Raw genomic sequence first — 17,572 nt, 5'->3', positions numbered from 1 at the left:
GGAGAAAATGTAAGAGGTCTTGCAACGATCACTGCTTGTTTAACTATTTAAGAGGCAGAAACTAACTGAAAGAGTAAAAGGGGTTAGGTTTAATTGTGACACTATCTGCCATAAATATTACCTGAATACACTCATAGGCATACTCTTATATAAGGTCAATTCAACAGTGCAAACTGAATCGATTCACATAAAAGTTTTACTTACTGATGAGCGAGGTGGCAATGAATGTGCTTTATTTATATGCCCATTTAGAGAAACAATTTTTTATTCTGGTCAGTATTAAAATACATATAGCTTATAAAAATGACCTAGAAAAGTTGATATGAAGGAAATTCATATCGCTAAAGTCATTTCATAGGACATTGAAGCAAATATACAATTATATATGATCACAACTGATACTACTGAATAAAATAAACATCAGACAAATAAAACAACTCTATTTTAAATAGAATGATTAAAAAAGTTAGGTACAGAAAGCACAGGAGCACTTTATTAGGCAGCAGGGGGTTAAATGCATGCACATACACAACAAGCTGGGCAAGGCGCTTTGCTCAAAGCCTGTATGCTAATTAAATAGATTACCCATGAACTGAACTTCTTAACCGTCAGTTGTCTATTGTTATCACTTTATTGTGAAGTTTGCTGTAGTTAAGCGAAGCTGATGAGAAACAGGAAGTGAAGCCCCCTTAGCAACGAAAGAGAAGCTGTGAAAAGCACTTAGTAGATGCACTGAATTAAATTCCAGGATTCCTGTTTTCCAATTCTACTTGATTGCCTTCTAGTGTTTAAATTGTATTGAAGTTGAATATGGATCATATTGAAGGCAATATGCAAGGAACATTACTAAAGGTTGAAAACTTAACTTAAAATGATATGAGGCAAGTTCTCTTTTCATTTCACTAAATGCGAAAAGATTAATAGTGAAACAGGAAAAAAAAGCATCTCTATCACTATTAATTTTCATTACAATTTTGACCATTAGTCATTTATCCCATACATAGGGTGTGCTAATGAGAATAACCCTAAAGCATACAAATGATTCAGAGCAGTGAAAATAGAATGCAATGGAGAGAAATGTTAAATGCAATGCCCTATTCAGATGGAGCAACATGAGTCAACTAATGACACAGGGTAAAAATAATTGCAAGCTCTCCATCAGAGTGTGCTAAACAAAAATCTTTTAAATTTAATAAAAACATTCTTAAATATGCCTCTACTCTAGAAACCCTAAGCACCACATTATATTTAAGAGATCATAACCATTCAGAAATAATGGAAAATTTATTAAAAGATTAACTGTTACTGACATGTGGCACTTTATTATCCACTATAAAGTCTGCCTACAATGCAGCACATCACAGGAGTCACAACAACAGGTTTGAAAACTTTAACAGTCAGTATCAAATTATATTCTAGACATATGGTACGGAAACACACTCTGAATAAACAATCATAAGAAACAACTCACCTACAAAAGTAGCAGCCTCTGTAAACAGCAAAGGCAGTTCTGATCTACTTTTAAAACTTTTTGCAATAAACAAGCACTGATAGAAAAGAAAAAGACATACAATCATAAAAAAACAAAGCTATTGACTGGTGATCTTACCAGACTCATGACTCCCTTGTGAAGCACAAGAGAGACAGAGCTCTAACAAGAGCTTTAACATGCCACGATTTTTTTCTCAATGCGGGGAGATTTAGTTCCAGGAGCCAATCGGCACAAAGCCGCAGTTCAGAGGAGTCCTTGAAACTAACCTGGTTACACATCACTATGGCAGCTGAAAAGTTCCCATAAGAAATCCAGGTTTCCACAGTATGCTGTGAGTGAGACACAGCTACAGCAGCTGCCACATACTTGCAGTCCTCAGCACTAATGCTATTCCCGGGAACTAGTCTGCGGAGCTGTTAGGGAGGGCTGGGCGTGCTCACACATGGAGGGGAAGGCTCGAGCCAGAAGACGCCTTCTTGTTTATTTGGGAGATATCACATCTCAGTAGGACAATAGTCAAAAGCCAGTGAGGAGATTTAAGGTCCTGGGGGTGGCAAGGCCCGCCCTTAATCATCAAAGCAACCAGGGAAAGGACAATTAGATTTCCTTGGGGCTTAAAAGGCCCTTGAGGAAAAGAATGGCCTAGACTATCCCAACTCGATATACACCAATCAATCAACCTTTATTTTATATTGCGCCATTCGGAGTAAACACATGGTGCTTCACAAGCACTACAAACATTATAATAAAAAAAAAGGAAAGCACAGACAATATGAACAAAAAGTAAGCAATGGAGAGAAAAGACAAAGTAGTGTACAAGTAAAATACATATATAACACTAAACAGGGAAGGGGTCAAGTGAGTCTTGAGTGAAATTAATGAAGCTTGTTTATGCTAGTGTTACTGTAGACATTGGGCTTTTCTGCCAAGAGAGCTTAGGTTGCTAAAAACATGCACATTTGTTCAGTGATTGTCGAGGATAGCCATAGTGGTTACTTATTTCACAAGCTTCTAAGATAGCAAACCTTAACACTCAGCATTACAGCCCACATTTTATAGTACTGCTCTGAATTTCTGCTTGCTACTCTTAATTTAATGAGGGTGAACAATGCTCAGGAACAGAGTTATGGCCTAATTGATTTGCCAAGACAGGCTGAGAAACTAATCACTTTCTGCTATCACAACAGGAGGGTAATAGATTTTTATGTAAAAAATAATTTATCTGTGAGAACTGCCATAAAAGCATGGCATCTGGCAAATAAAGATAACTGTAAAAGAAAACACTTTGCTGAAAAGTCTAAAAAAATTGGCTAAATGTTTGTAATCATTATAAAACTTGTTTTACAAAACTAAATTGGCACTTTTCCTCTTGCATTTTCTCCTGGAAACCACATCTGGAACCTGAGTCAGATTGACATCACTTCAAAAAGGCCATGGTGATGTCAAGGTCGCTGATGGGTTCACCTCTTGTGTTATCATGAATTTAACAAACATGCACATTACCTACAATTTTACTCCTGCTGTTTTTGAACACTTAGCTTTAGCCATTAGGGTTTTTTTTTTTGTTTTCAAGCAGGGCTTGCTTTTTTATTCAAAATAGAGCAAAATGTACTTTTGTACTTTGGTATGTACTTTAACAAAGATGAAGAGCAAGGGAAACTTCAATATGTTAAAAAAATCAGATCTTTAATTGAAATATATTTGGCTTTGGTCTGGTTCCTGGTGCTAGTGGAAACATGGCATTTCCAATACACCTTAAAGTACTTTAGTAATTTATGCTAGAAAGGCTTTTTTGGTAATCTTATCCTAGCAGTAATGGGCACAATTATAGAACCATTCCTGGAAGTGACAATTGCCAATCACAGTCATAGCACATTTATAGTCAAACAATAAAAAGAACAATGGGTGTTCCTTTGTACTCTCTCTTGATACTACCCCCTCAATTGCACATAGTGTACTTTGCTTTTCATATTATTTTAAATGAACGCTGACATGGTGCAGACAGTTAGCAAATTTCCTTATATAATCAGCATACTGTAGCAGAAGCTGATGCTTTGCATTGAAAACAAGTAATCTGCAGACTCACTCATTATTTAATATAAAAAGATGCAGAACTTTAGTTTTAAACAAACAGATTTATATTGTCCAGTGTACTTTCATTGGGAACACCACCTCAAGTTACTTTATAAGGGCAGTAGAACTGTTTACAACTGGAGCACTTGTAGCTTAAACTAAGTGTACACTCAAGGACACACAGTAAGCCTATGGCTGGGACAGACTGCATCCTGTTCTACAGTGTAGCACAACAGTTATTATGTTAAACACTTTTTCATTGATATTGCATATCTAGAAACGTTATATTTGATAATTTTAATCTCTCAAGTACCATCACCAGACAGGTGCAGAAAAAAGAACCAGTACTGGAGTGGTCATATTGAAGATCTCACTGTTATCAAGAATACTAGTCAGCCCCTTTTACTTCATAGAACACACCATTAGAATGTGGAACTGCAGTTATAACAGACATTTGCACTATATACTGCATTGTCTACCAAATCGGAGTGTGTCTGTACTGTATATTGTCATCATGTTTCTTGAATGTGAATAGATTTTGTTTATTCTTGCCACTTCATCTGACTTTGAAAAAATGTTATTGAATATACAGTATATTTCTATTGTAGACATTAACTTAGCTTTTTGAGCTACTAAATTCAGGCATTCTAATCTGTAAGTTGTAGCCTTTAATTTGTAGAAAGTATTTCACAGAAGTTATAAGTACATTTTTCTAGATTGCATTAACTAGAATTATTTTCCATTCATTAAGACCAAAAATCTCAAACAGCACATTTTTGCAAATTAATTAGATGTTAAAATCGGAAAATGCCAGATTGGCAGAACGGTGGTTATTAAAGTGCTGCCACATAGCTCCCAAGTAATTTAATAACAGCTCCTATGTAGAGTTTGCATGACCCTCTTTCGTCTGCATGAGTTTGCCTACAGATATTCTATTTTCTGTTCACATATCAAAGACATGCTGATTAAGTTTATTAGTGATTCTGAATTTGCCTAGTGTTAGCGAGGGATGTGTGAGAATGAAGGACATAGTGTGTGTGTGTGTGTGTGTGTGTGTGTGTGTGTGTGAATATATGTGCTTACACTTTGTACTGCCCTGTTTTGCCCAGCATTGACTCCAGCCTTGTGTATAATGGTGCCAAACTTAATATTCTAAATTATAATTGGACAGTTCAAAAATTAGTAAGTGAATGAAACAATGGATTCCCTGAGTATTAATTCACTTTACTATGAAACATCCAAATAGCTTCTGTTGCAACCAAAGGAGTTTACCTGTGACTAAACATAAACCGATGTTGCATAAGACTATGTATGTAAAGGATTGTCACAACTGCCAGAAACATTATAAAAACAAATATGTCAAACAGATTTGAATGAAGTTTAATAGACAGGAAAAAAGTCAATCATAAATCACTGAAAAAGTAAGTGCCCTCTAAACAATGGTGATGATCCCTGGTCCAAGAAAGCACCAAAAGATCGATGACAGCAACTGAGTACTACAATTACATTCACAGATCAGAATGTAGAAACTGTGTACACAACAAATTACACAGCAAATCTCTCCTATAATTTCAAGAAGGCATACAGGAGATGTGAGGTGTGATTACGCTGAAATTGATCTTTGTGGCCTTAACTGAACATGCCATGTTTTGCTTAAGTGTTACAGGGAACCCATCCTAGGAATACCATGCCCACCAATCAGCATAAGTCTGGCAGCATCTTGCTACAGCACATACATTGTGTATGTGTTAACCAGCTGTGCCATTGGATTTGCATTTAGCTGTATTAATGGCCATCTTTGATCCACAATTTATATGGCGACCCACCTGTGCTACAACTATCAAACGGCAACTAACAGTTGGGGAAAAAGCAAAGTGACAAATTAGTTTGTGTAAAGGCACATCTCATTGCAATTTTTGTTTTTAGCAAAATAAGTAGAATGGAGATAGACAATGGTAATGACCATTGTTCATAATTTTTGTAATTATACTTGTTCTTGCTTTTAAAGAAATTTACAAAAAAGAAAACAGCCATTTTACAGCCATTCTAACCATGTTACATAATCCTTAGTAATGAAGAATTGCTTATTTCAAGATGTTTAAAAATTTTAATAGCTGCCCTGATTGACATCACCAACAGATAATGCAATCTGAAATCAGGAATATTCTGAGGACAGTACTCAAAATAAAAAAGAGGCAGTGGTCTAGCAACATCTATATTTTAACTGAGGTGAATTTGGTCAGAAAACATCAAGTTAAAAGTACAAATACACATTCTTTATCTTTAAAGACGACGAACAATCTAAGGGAAGTTCAGGTTTGAATAGAGATGCAAAAGAGAATCCTAAGGCTTCAAATGCTGTAATGAACTTTTATAAATTTCCAAGTGTTTACTTGATGAGATTCAGACCATAAACAATTACAGATAAATTCTGTTTACATGAATTGTATCTTTCTGTTCGAGTTTTTGTTTGCATACCAAGCCCAAGACAAGCAGAAATGGCACAGCTCTCCTGAATCCTGTGGTTGAGGAAAAAAAATCTGCTGGGTTCATAACAGGCAAACCTGTGGTTGGTTATAATAGAAGTCAAAGTCTACACAAGTTCTCTTTCTTCAGGCTGCTGGCTGCCATTTTGGAAATGGATAAACAGATTTTTGAAAACTTACTGAACTCTGTCTTCTTGTCTATTTAATTTTTATTCTATACCACTCACAATGTCCATTAATTTATTTATAGAATAATAGAATACTTAATTTCCTATGTGTTACATCCAGAAACCTGAAAAAAATAATCAAAACCACTATTTCTTTTACTACTCTATGAAATCATGTCATGTTGGATTATAACAACTACCACCCTGCTGTGCTTAAATCAGTTATATTTCATAGAGCAGTGCAAGGATAAATTACATTAACCTTTTGAGAATTAAAAATGGCATTTTATTAAGTTTGCTTGAGTGTGTAATTCATGTATTAATGTTACATCTGATGGTGTGGCATATTCTTACTCACTAGCAGTTTCTGGGAATTGTGTCAGTGCCTGCAATATCTAAGGAGGGCACATTAGAACATTACAACAATCTAGATGAAAACAGGCCATTCAGCCCAACAAAGCTAGCCAGTCCTGTCCACTTAATTCTTTTAATAAAACTTCAAGTCTAGTTTTGAAAGTCCCTAAAGTCTTACTGTCTACCACAATACTTTGTAGCTTATTCCATGTGTCTATGGTTCTCTGTATAAGGAAAAACTTCCTAATGTTTGTGCAAAAGTTATCCTTAACAAGTTTCCAACTCATTTTAAAATAACAGTCTCAATCCACTGTATTAATTATTTTAAACACTTCAATTGTGTCTCCTCTTAATCTTCTTTTGCTTAAATTGAAAAGGCTCAATTCTTTAAACTTTCTTCATAATTAATTCCCTGTAGCCATGGAATCAGCCTAGTTGCTCTTCTCTGGACTTTTTCTACTGCTGCTATGTCCTTTTTCACGCCTGGAGCCCAAAATTATACACAGTACTCCAGATGAGTGCATTATAAAGCTTGAGGATAACCTGCTTGGACTTGTACTTCACACGTCGTGCTATATAACCTAATATTCTGTTAGCCTTCTTATTAGCTTCTGAACGCTGTCTGGAAGTTGATAGTGTGAAGTACAATATGACTCCTAAATCTTTCTCATAAGAAGATTTTTGATTTTCAGACCTCCCATTGTGCATTCAAACCTAACATTTCAAATTCCTACATGCAATATTTTACATTTATTGATATTAAATTTCATCTACCACATATCGGCACAAGCCTGAATGCTGTCCAAGCCCTCTGTAATTATTCAACAGATTCCAGATTATTTGCCAATCCACCTATTTTAGTATCATCTGTAAATTTAACCAGCTTGTTACTTATATTCCTATCCAAATCATTTAAATATATTTGAAATAGCAGTGGCCCTAGCACTGACCCCTGTGGAGCACCACTCTTAACATCAGCCAATTCAGATAAGGTCCATTGCACCATAACCCTCTGCTTCCTGTGTTGGAGTCAATTTTACACCCTCAACTCCCACTTCTTTTAGTTTGGTGCCCAGCCTCTCATGTAACACCTTATCAAATGCTTTCTCAAAGTCGAAATAAATAAAAAAAGTCGAAATAAATAAAATTATAAGCTCCAATTTGATCATATCCTTTTGTAGCTTCCTCATAGAATTTTAGTAAAACATGACCTCCCTCTTCTAAACCAATGCTGACTGTTCAGAAAAACTCCTCTACTTGCCATGTGCTCCTCAATCTTATCCTTAATAATTTCTTCCATTAATTTTCCTGTGATGCATGTTAAGCTCACTGGTCTATTGTTCCTTGGATCTGCCCGGTCATCATTTTTAAATAATGGGACCATATTTGCCATTTTCCAGTCCTTCGGAAATTCCACAGTGCGCAGTGACTTCCTAAAAATGTATGTAATTCTTGCTCCTAGGTCCATCATATTTTCATCATCAGTATCATCACCATCATCACTGGTTTTCAAGCCATTTTCTGGGCTAGTCAGATGCCCCTAAAATCTTTTTTATTCTGTTCTCTATGGTCTTCATCATCCTTTGGGTGAGGACCCATTCTTCTCATATCTTCTTCTTCATTTTGATACACCTGCTTACCCAATAATCCTCTGCTTTTCACTCCACATCTCCATATGACCTTAGTTTGATTCTCCTCAGCACAACATCTATCGCCTCCAAAGCATTTCTTTCAATTAACTTAGCATTTACCTTTCTTATATTCTGAGACATTCCACACATCCACCTGATCTTTATCTCTTTTCCTTCCAGCTTTGCTTCATATTCTGCCTTCATCAGCCACATCTTACTTTCACAGAGCATACTATTCCTCACATTGCTTTCTAAAACTTTTCCTTTCTATGCCGGAATCCATGCACCTCTCACCCTGGCTATCACTGCTTTGCTCGTACTTCCATCTGAACTAAAATAGCCTAACTTCCTTACTGTCTTCAAAACAACTCCATCGCATATCCAGATTTACACTAACTACATCAGCACCCCTCTCACAGAATGTCTACAAACAAAGGTCACAACTCTCCTGCTGACAGCCCTATAAACCATCACATCTTTTATGCACACACTTCCAAAAATATGTGTTTTTGTTCCAACTATATGGTTCAATCACCCAAAATACTGGTTTATGTTGGATACCCTACACCACTGTCTGTGAGATCACACATTAACCAACCACTGTAGCCTAAGCATGAATAATCCTGGAAATACTGCTTGATGCTGGGCAAATCATATTCTTAATTCACACCTTAAGTATAGAACCAGGAACTGTTAAATATTTCCAGCAAACCAGCTCTATGCCATTACTGGTAAGGGCCACATGCTCTTTTGCTTCCTTTCTTTCCTACCAAATATAGGGAAGGTGGAATTGGCGGGCCCTGCAATAAAGAAAGTTGGCAAGGAGAGGGGGCAGAAACCTTTATGAACTCCTGTTTGTGCAACTTCACAGGGCAGGTTTGCCTTTATGCTCCTAAAAGCAGGTACTACATTGAACTAGTAATTCACTGTGTCACAGGTTAAGATACTCTAGTTCTGTCTCGCCAAGGTCTGAGCATCACTTCCAGCACCTCTCTGTGTGTTCTGCATTTTTCAACCCATGGCACACTAAGTACATAACAAACGCTTACCATTAAATCATTATGATAGCCAACGCAATGTAACCACCTTACTCAAACATGAGCTCATTGAACGAAACTACTGCCTGCCAAACAAATGTTGCCACAACACTGTGATTACAGTATTCGGAGAGCTTTCCAAAGTACAGAGTGCTCAGGTTAACTTCATATTGCCAACAGTGGCAGATTGATGTATAGTTCAATATAAGGATAGAATATTTTGAAGTACGCAAACATGATCAGTTAATGCGGAGTACTCTTCCTATTGGTCAAACTTAATTTTCTGTAAAAACAAACAGTGCAGAAAGAATAAAGAGTAGACAGGATTTCTTGTAACCAGGTGTCAAGTGTTCCATTTAACTGTAATGGATTTTTAGTTTGAAAATTTGCACGCATTGTTTACCTTTTAAGAGCTAAACAAATAAACTAAATGCAACAGTTTTGTAACTTCCAATACAGGCAGAAGCACAACATAATCCAATATAGGGAATATGTGCTAAAAATGAAATAAAAAGTTCAAATAATGTGGATTTCCAGCAGAAGTCAAACATTTTCTGAATTAAACCAAATGAACACATCACGCTTTCTTGAAGTTAAACTATGTGCACTGACTCATGCAAGGCTCTGCATTAAACTAATTTATTATTTGTTTTTAATGTGTGGTATAGAGATTGAATGGTTAGTGTTGCTTCTTTACAGAGCCAGTGTTCTGGGTTTGAATGTTCTTCCATGTCCATGTAGGATATTTTCTAGGTGCCCCAGTTTTCCTCCAATATCCAGAAATACTGGTATTAGGTTAATGATTAGCCTTGTGTGAGTGTATGTGAATAAGGCCTTCGCCAAACTGGAACCACATTGAGGGTGTTTTTACTAACTTGTGTCCAATTTTGTTGGTATAATGGTCTCCAAAAATGTCATATTATGATTTTTATATTGTAACAAAAAGCACAATGAGGAATAAAATGAAGAGTCACTGTATCTAGCAGTTTAGAACATTTGCATTGAAAACCACCAGGCTGCCACATCAAAGAAAGATGTTGAGTGATCCTAAGCATTATAAATATCAATCACTTATTTCTGAACCTTTTTTCTCTACCATATAAAATGTATCTGCGTGATTTACTTCGAAGTGCTCCTTTTCACTATGAAAGGTGTTGTATTAGCCTTGAGGCACTACAGTGTTATGTAAATTAAAAGTGATTTGTGCCATTGATTATAACAATGGTTGCTTTAAAACAATTTCTATATATTCAGTTTAAAACTGGGCAAACTAAGCAGCGGTGCCATCTACCCAGCCTTGGAAAGGGTACCAATAAAAGGAAGATTATAAAGTAAAAGTAAGCTTCATTAAACTTTACTGTCGACCCATTAGCAGATAAAAAAATGTAGTTTTATATGCAGGATAGAAACAAAGCATCACATATAAAATAGTTAGGGTTTTATGAAATAATGAAATAAACAGAAAGTGAGCAACACAGCAGGTTACTATTATAGAAAGAGGATAACTAAGGTGCAGCACACAGGAAAGAGAACAGGAACAAATATGTCAGATCAAGGTAAAAAAAGGGTAAAATATGGGGAACAGAGATATCAGATCAAAGTAAGAAAGGATAAGATAGTACTTGATGGACATAATGTAGGAAAGCAGATTTTAACAGAGTTAATAGTAAAGACAGCACAAAGCAGAGGAACTGGCGCACAAGGCACATTACAAAGGTGTAAGAAAACACCAGCAGGGTATGAGTTAATCATTAGTTCTGAGGTCACAGTTGGCTGGATGTCAAAGCAAGCAACACTGAGAAGAAAGGTGGTGAACAAACAAAATACAAACGAACAATAAAGAAAAAGCTGAAAAAACAACTTGTAATCCAGGATTCACAGAAGTATTCAAGAGAACAAAATAGCAATTTTTTTAGATGTTGAAGAACTCCACACAGTTCAGATGTTCCTTTAAATCTTATATTCTTTTCATAGTATATTTTGAGAGGACCTTGGCTTTTAGCTTTGAAGTAGTAAAAGAATGCTGTCTTTTTATATTTCATTCTGTATATATTAAAACAGTATACTCCCACAGGCTGAGACAGTATAATATTTGGACACAGCTGTGGAGGGAATTGTTGTAATTATTTATTAAGGAAGCCAGAAGCTAAACGGAGCAGTCTGCTTATTTTTGTTTATTTACACTGAACTGTGATTACTAAAGTCTATTTGCCTTATTATTACAATTACAATATGAAAAGTATAAATCCAGAGTGATCTAAGGGGTAAATCAGTGGAGAAACCAAACTTTACTTTTGATTGAACAGCAAACAGCTTTATTAACGTTAACAATTAAACCATCAGGTACTTCACAAATTATTACGCATTATATGCATGACATGATATTTTAGACAGTCTAAAAAGTGAATGGAAGAGTTTGACAGAGCCTAAAATAGCACCGGACCTAAATAACTCATGTTGCAAGTCATTAATGAAAGTGGACAAGTTCAGGAATACGGAGATTCTTGTGTAACTGTATATAAATGTTGCCCCAGTTTTGTCCTTTGGGTTAGATAGATAGATAGATAGATAGATAGATAGATAGATAGATAGATAGATAGATAGATAGATAGATAGATAGATAGATAGATAGAGTGGTGTGAAAAACTATTTGCCCCCTTCCTGATTTCTTATTCTTTTGCATGTTTGTCACACAAAATGTTTCTGATCATCAAAAACATTTAACCATTTGTCAAATATAACACAAGTAAACACAAAATGCAGTTTTTAAATGATGGTTTTTATTATTTAGGGAGAAAAAAAAATCCAAACCTACATGGCCCTGTGTGAAAAAGTAATTGCCCCCTTGTTAAAAAATAACCTAACTGTGGTGTATCACACCTGAGTTCAATTTCCGTAGCCACCCCCAGGCCTGATTACTGCCACACCTGTTTCAATCAAGAAATCACTTAAATAGGAGCTGCCTGACACAGAGAAGTAGACCAAAAGCACCTCAAAAGCTAGACATCATGCCAAGTTCCAAAGAAATTCAGGAACAAATGAGAACAGAAGTAATTGAGATCTATCAGTCTGGTAAAGGTTATAAAGCCATTTCTAAAGCTTTGGGACTCCAGCGAACCACAGTGAGAGCCATTATCCACAAATGGCAAAACATGGAACAGTGGTGAACCTTCCCAGGAGTGGCCGGCCGACCAAAATTACCCCAAGAGCGCAGAGACGACTCATCCGAGAGGTCACAAAAGACCCCAGGACAACGTCTAAAGAACTGCAGGCCTCACTTGCCTCAATTAAGGTCAGTGTTCACGACTCCACCATAAGAAAGAGACTGGGCAAAAACGGCCTGCATGGAAGATTTCCAAGACGCAAACCACTGTTAAGCAAAAAGAACATTAGGGCTCGTCTCAATTTTGCTAAGAAACATCTCAATGATTGCCAAGACTTTTGGGAAAATACCTTGTGGACTGATGAGACAAAAGTTGAACTTTTTGGAAGGCAAATGTCCCGTTACATCTGGAGTAAAAGGAACACAGCATTTCAGAAAAAGAACATCATACCAACAGTAAAATATGGTGGTGGTAGTGTGATGGTCTGGGGTTGTTTTGCTGCTTCAGGACCTGGAAGGCTTGCTGTGATAGATGGAACCATGAATTCTACTGTCTACCAAAAAATCCTGAAGGAGAATGTCCGGCCATCTGTTCGTCAACTCAAGCTGAAGCGATCTTGGGTGCTGCAACAGGACAATGACCCAAAACACACCAGCAAATCCACCTCTGAATGGCTGAAGAAAAACAAAATGAAGACTTTGGAGTGGCCTAGTCAAAGTCCTGACCTGAATCCAATTGAGATGCTATGGCATGACCTTAAAAAGGCGGTTCATGCTAGAAACCCTCAAATAAAGCTGAATTACAACAATTTTGCAAAGATGAGTGGGCCAAAATTCCTCCAGAGCGCTGTAAAAGACTCATTGCAAGTTATCGCAAACGCTTGATTGCAGTTATTGCTGCTAAGGGTGGCCCAACCAGTTATTAGGTTCAGGGGGCAATTACTTTTTCACACAGGGCAATGTAGGTTTGGATTTTTTTTTCTCCCTAAATAATAAAAACCACCATTTACAAACTGCATTTTGTGTTTACTTGTGTTATATTTGACTAATGGTTAAATGTGTTTGATGATCAGAAACATTTTGTGAGACAAACATGCAAAAGAATAAGAAATCAGGAAGGGGGCCAATAGTTTTTCACACCACTGTAGATAGATAGATAGATAGATAGATAGATAGATAGATAGATAGATAGATAGATAGATAGATAGATAGATAGATAGATAGATAGATAGATAGATAGATACTTTATTAATCCCAAGGGGAAATTCACATACTCCAGCAGCAGCATACTGATACAAAAAACAATATTAAAGATTGATAACAACGCAGGTAAAAACAGACAATAACTTTGTATAATGTTAACGTTTACCCCCCCCCCCTCGGGTGGAACTGAAGAGTTGTATAGTTTGGGGGAGGAACGATCTTCTCAGTCTGTCAGTGGAGCAGGACAGTGACAGAAGTCTGTCGCTGAAGCTGCTCTTCTGTCTGGAGATGACACTGTTTAGTGGATGCAGTGGATTCTCCATAATTGATAGGAGCCTGCTGAGCACCCGTCACTCTGCCACAGATGTCAAGCTGTCCGGCTCCATGCCAACAATAGAGCCTGCCTTCCTCACCAGTTTGTCCAGGCGTGAGGCGTCCTTCTTCTTAATGCTGCCTCCCCAGCACACCACCGCATAGAAGAGGGCGCTCGCCACAACCGTCTGATAGAACATCTGCAGCATCTTATTACAGATGTTGAAGGACGCCAGCCTTCTAAGGAAGTATAACCGGCTCTGTCCTTTCTTACACAGAGCATCAGTATTGGCAGCCCAGTCTAATTTATCATTCAGCTGCACTCCCAGGTATTTATAGGTCTGCACCATCTGCACACAGTCACCTCTGATGATCACGGGGTCCATGAGGGGTCTGGGCCTCCTAAAAACAGTTTACAAAAAACTGTTTTCAAAAGTGATATTTGTTAACAGTTACAGTTAACTGATAATGGGAGATGACTTCATAACTACAACAGTCTTTTAACACCAACAGTGTTGGTTTGAGCACGCCTCAGAACTAGGATTCTCTACTCCACTGCTTGTGTCACGGTCCGTTAGCTGATGGATATACAGTATAACACACCAAGACACACGCACAGAGCATGTCAACAATGCTGACATCCCATACAGAAACAACTGTTTCAGTTTTTACGTATTATAAGAATGTGTGAGTGTTTAAGTAATATTCAGCATATTTCCAGTGTGGTGCTGCTGTAATCAGCACATGCTTCCAACCTTATTCAATGAGAAAAACAAACATAACATTCAGTTGCCTGGATTACATTTTAGTGATCTTTAGAAATAATCAGTATTTCTACATAACCTTCAGTCATTCAGAAACCCAAAAGAATCGCAAAAATGGGCATCAAAGGCTTTGCAAAAACCTCCAAAATCCAAACACAATTTTTTTGTGAACTTAAAAGTATTGATATATATGAAGAGTTCACTTGCATATGTGACATTTTAAACTGATGCTTCAATATTTTTGAAAAAAAGGCTAAAAGATGACTGTTAACATGCTAAATATGCAATGAATTTCTGAGCAATTTTTAAACCCCAATTAAACTTGGAGTGCAGGGCTAAATATTGAATGGATCTGATTTTGAGCCTTGGTCTCAAGTCCTGTTAAAAGGATTCAGTATATTTTTGGGACAGGGCAGGGATTTCAGTTGATGTGAGTATTTGTTATCTACTTCTGTGAACACTGCCGAAAGTAATATCATTTATAACCTTTCTCAGATTTACTGTATGTTAAATGTAGTTTACACAATTCCGTCATTTTTCCAACAAATTAAAAGGATAATTTAGATAGAATGAATTTTAGTATAATAATTTTAGTCTAATGTTCATTGCTTAGTATGCAACAAACTTCAGAGATCTGAAAACATATGGCCTTAATAATAAGACAGCAATGTAAACAGGTGTCAAATTGAAATTACATTCTTGAATTTGCAAAACTAGGTTTCCATTTGTAATTACCACCAAGAACAACAAATAACTAACAGTGTTATCACTGATTATGTGATCTATGCATGTTTAATTTTTAATGTAATGTAATGACACATTGTATTCAATTGTATCAAATTTATTTTTTTTGTCATTGTTGGTAGAGTATACTTAAATAGGTATGCATTGTTTCTGGATGCTGCCTAAGACCTCCAGGGACCTGGTTTTGATTCCTGGCCCAGTCACTCTCACTGTGAAGACTGTATATTATCTGAATGTTAGTGTGAAGACTGTATATTATTATTTTGTTGGGTATTTTCAGCTATGGCTTCCTCTCAAATAGCAAGAAATACAGCTTAGCTTAATAGGTGATTCTAAACTGACATGGTATCGGTGTATATGGATGTGCCTTAAAATGAACTGGCATAGCATCTAGGATTATTGTTCTCCCTCATGCTATACAATAAAAAATATGTTACGAAAATGGCTATTCCTGATGCTTGCTGAGATAAATGGATGCCTGGATAAATAATGAAAAAACAAGGTATGAACAGGATAACAAAAGCAACGTAAGTGCTACTGTATGTGGCCACACATAATTGTTAATTTTAAGCAGTAACAGCGTAATTACAAAAAACATGTTTTCCCGCATATTACTGTTAAAATCTTTGAGTTTTGCTATTTCAACAACATTAGGATTTCACTATCTCACTAAAATAATAGATAAAAACTGTAGCAATGAACCTAATTTTGACAATGTTAATCATAATGCTTTGAACTGAAGTGTTTAAGAAAAATGAACAATAAGCAATGCACTACTTATAAACAAATCTTTCCTTTTCAAACTCACTTAATCCAGTTTTTCAACAAAGAGAGCTGGTGTCCAAGGCAACTGTGGAAACCAACCCACAGGCCAGGTTTATACTTTACGCGATGCAACACATGACCCAGAGGACGCTACTGCTAAGCAAGCATTTTACTGTTCACTACTGGACGCCCGCCGTAGAATATGGCGGTGTAAGAATAGGAACGGAAAACGGTGAGAAATCAAGAAGAAATAAATACTTCTTAAAAGATGTAGTTGTGAATAGGTGTTTTGGTGGAGACGACAGATAATGAGTCGAAAGATCTAACCCTAGAAAAAGCCACATACAACTGACCGTGGCTGAAGACTGGTTGTTGTAGATTAACGCATATCTTTGCAAACGTTTGTCCTTGGGACTTGTTGATAGTCATGGAGAAGGTGAGTCTGAGTGGGAATTTGGTGCGTTTAAATGTAAAAGGGAGATTGGTGTCGGAAGGAAGGAGAGAGATTCTGGGAATGAAGATTGTTTCAGAATTTTGGACAGCGATCAGTTTGCACTCAATAATATCTGTATGTATTCAGGAAATGACGAGTCTTGTTTCGTTGCAAAGACCTTTTGATGGCATATTTCGGAGGAGCATAACAACAGCTCCCAACTTCAGATGAAAGATATGGGGAGGCATGCCAGTTGGTGTGAGGGTGTGTAAAAACTCCTGTGGGTACGTTAGTTGATCATTAGGATCGTCACTGACTACTGTATCTACACTCTTGAAGGTCACTTATTCACCCTGTATAAGATCAAGAAGTTTGTTGTTAATATGTAGAGAATCGTCGTTTGTGACTCTCAGTATTGCTCTTGCAGCAAGTTCTTGGGGAGTCTCAGTTGAGAAATTAATATCATTGTAAAGCTGAGCAACTGGGTCTTATTGTTGTGGTAAACATTGAGAGGGTAGTTCTGCCATTAGTTTTGTTGCATGTATCTTGGACTTCCTGGAAATGTGGATGGTAATATAATCATTTTGCCTACACGTATGTTGTTATTTTCAGCGTTTGCTTGCAGTGCATCTGATAGTCCTTTGTATTGTTCCACACGCAGATCTTGTTGATCTAATCTGAGATAGTTGAGACGGGTGCCCTCTGTTTTAACTTACGCATCTACGACGTACTGCTGGAACAGTTTGTCACTGGAGTGCAAAATACTAAATGTATTCCTCATTGCTAACCTGTACGCGTAAAATTGGCATTGAGTAAGCCTTATTCGCTTGCCGCTTCTTTTATTGGGAACATGTTGTAAATCTTTGTGCCAGCCAATGTCTCCATAAGGGAATAAAAGTGGGTAAACCATAAGATGACGTTGTACAAAAACCTGTCGACAGAGAAGATACTGTCGTTCATTTTATAACAAAGGCATAGGAAACAACCATTGCAGTACAACGAAAATAG

At 36.8% G+C, this 17,572-nt stretch overlaps 1 protein-coding gene across 1 annotated transcript in view; it reads right to left on the bottom strand.

The window, feature by feature from the left end:
• LOC114650076 (uncharacterized) overlaps positions 1-17,572 on the bottom strand; it is a 208,809-nt gene that overhangs the window by 46,771 nt on the left and 144,466 nt on the right.

Source organism: Erpetoichthys calabaricus, chromosome 4, assembly GCF_900747795.2.
Source record: "Erpetoichthys calabaricus chromosome 4, fErpCal1.3, whole genome shotgun sequence".
NCBI classification, from domain to species: Eukaryota; Metazoa; Chordata; class Cladistia; order Polypteriformes; family Polypteridae; genus Erpetoichthys; species Erpetoichthys calabaricus.
The sequence above is the reverse complement of the archived record's forward strand: the minus strand, read 5'-3'. Positions and strand labels throughout refer to the sequence as shown.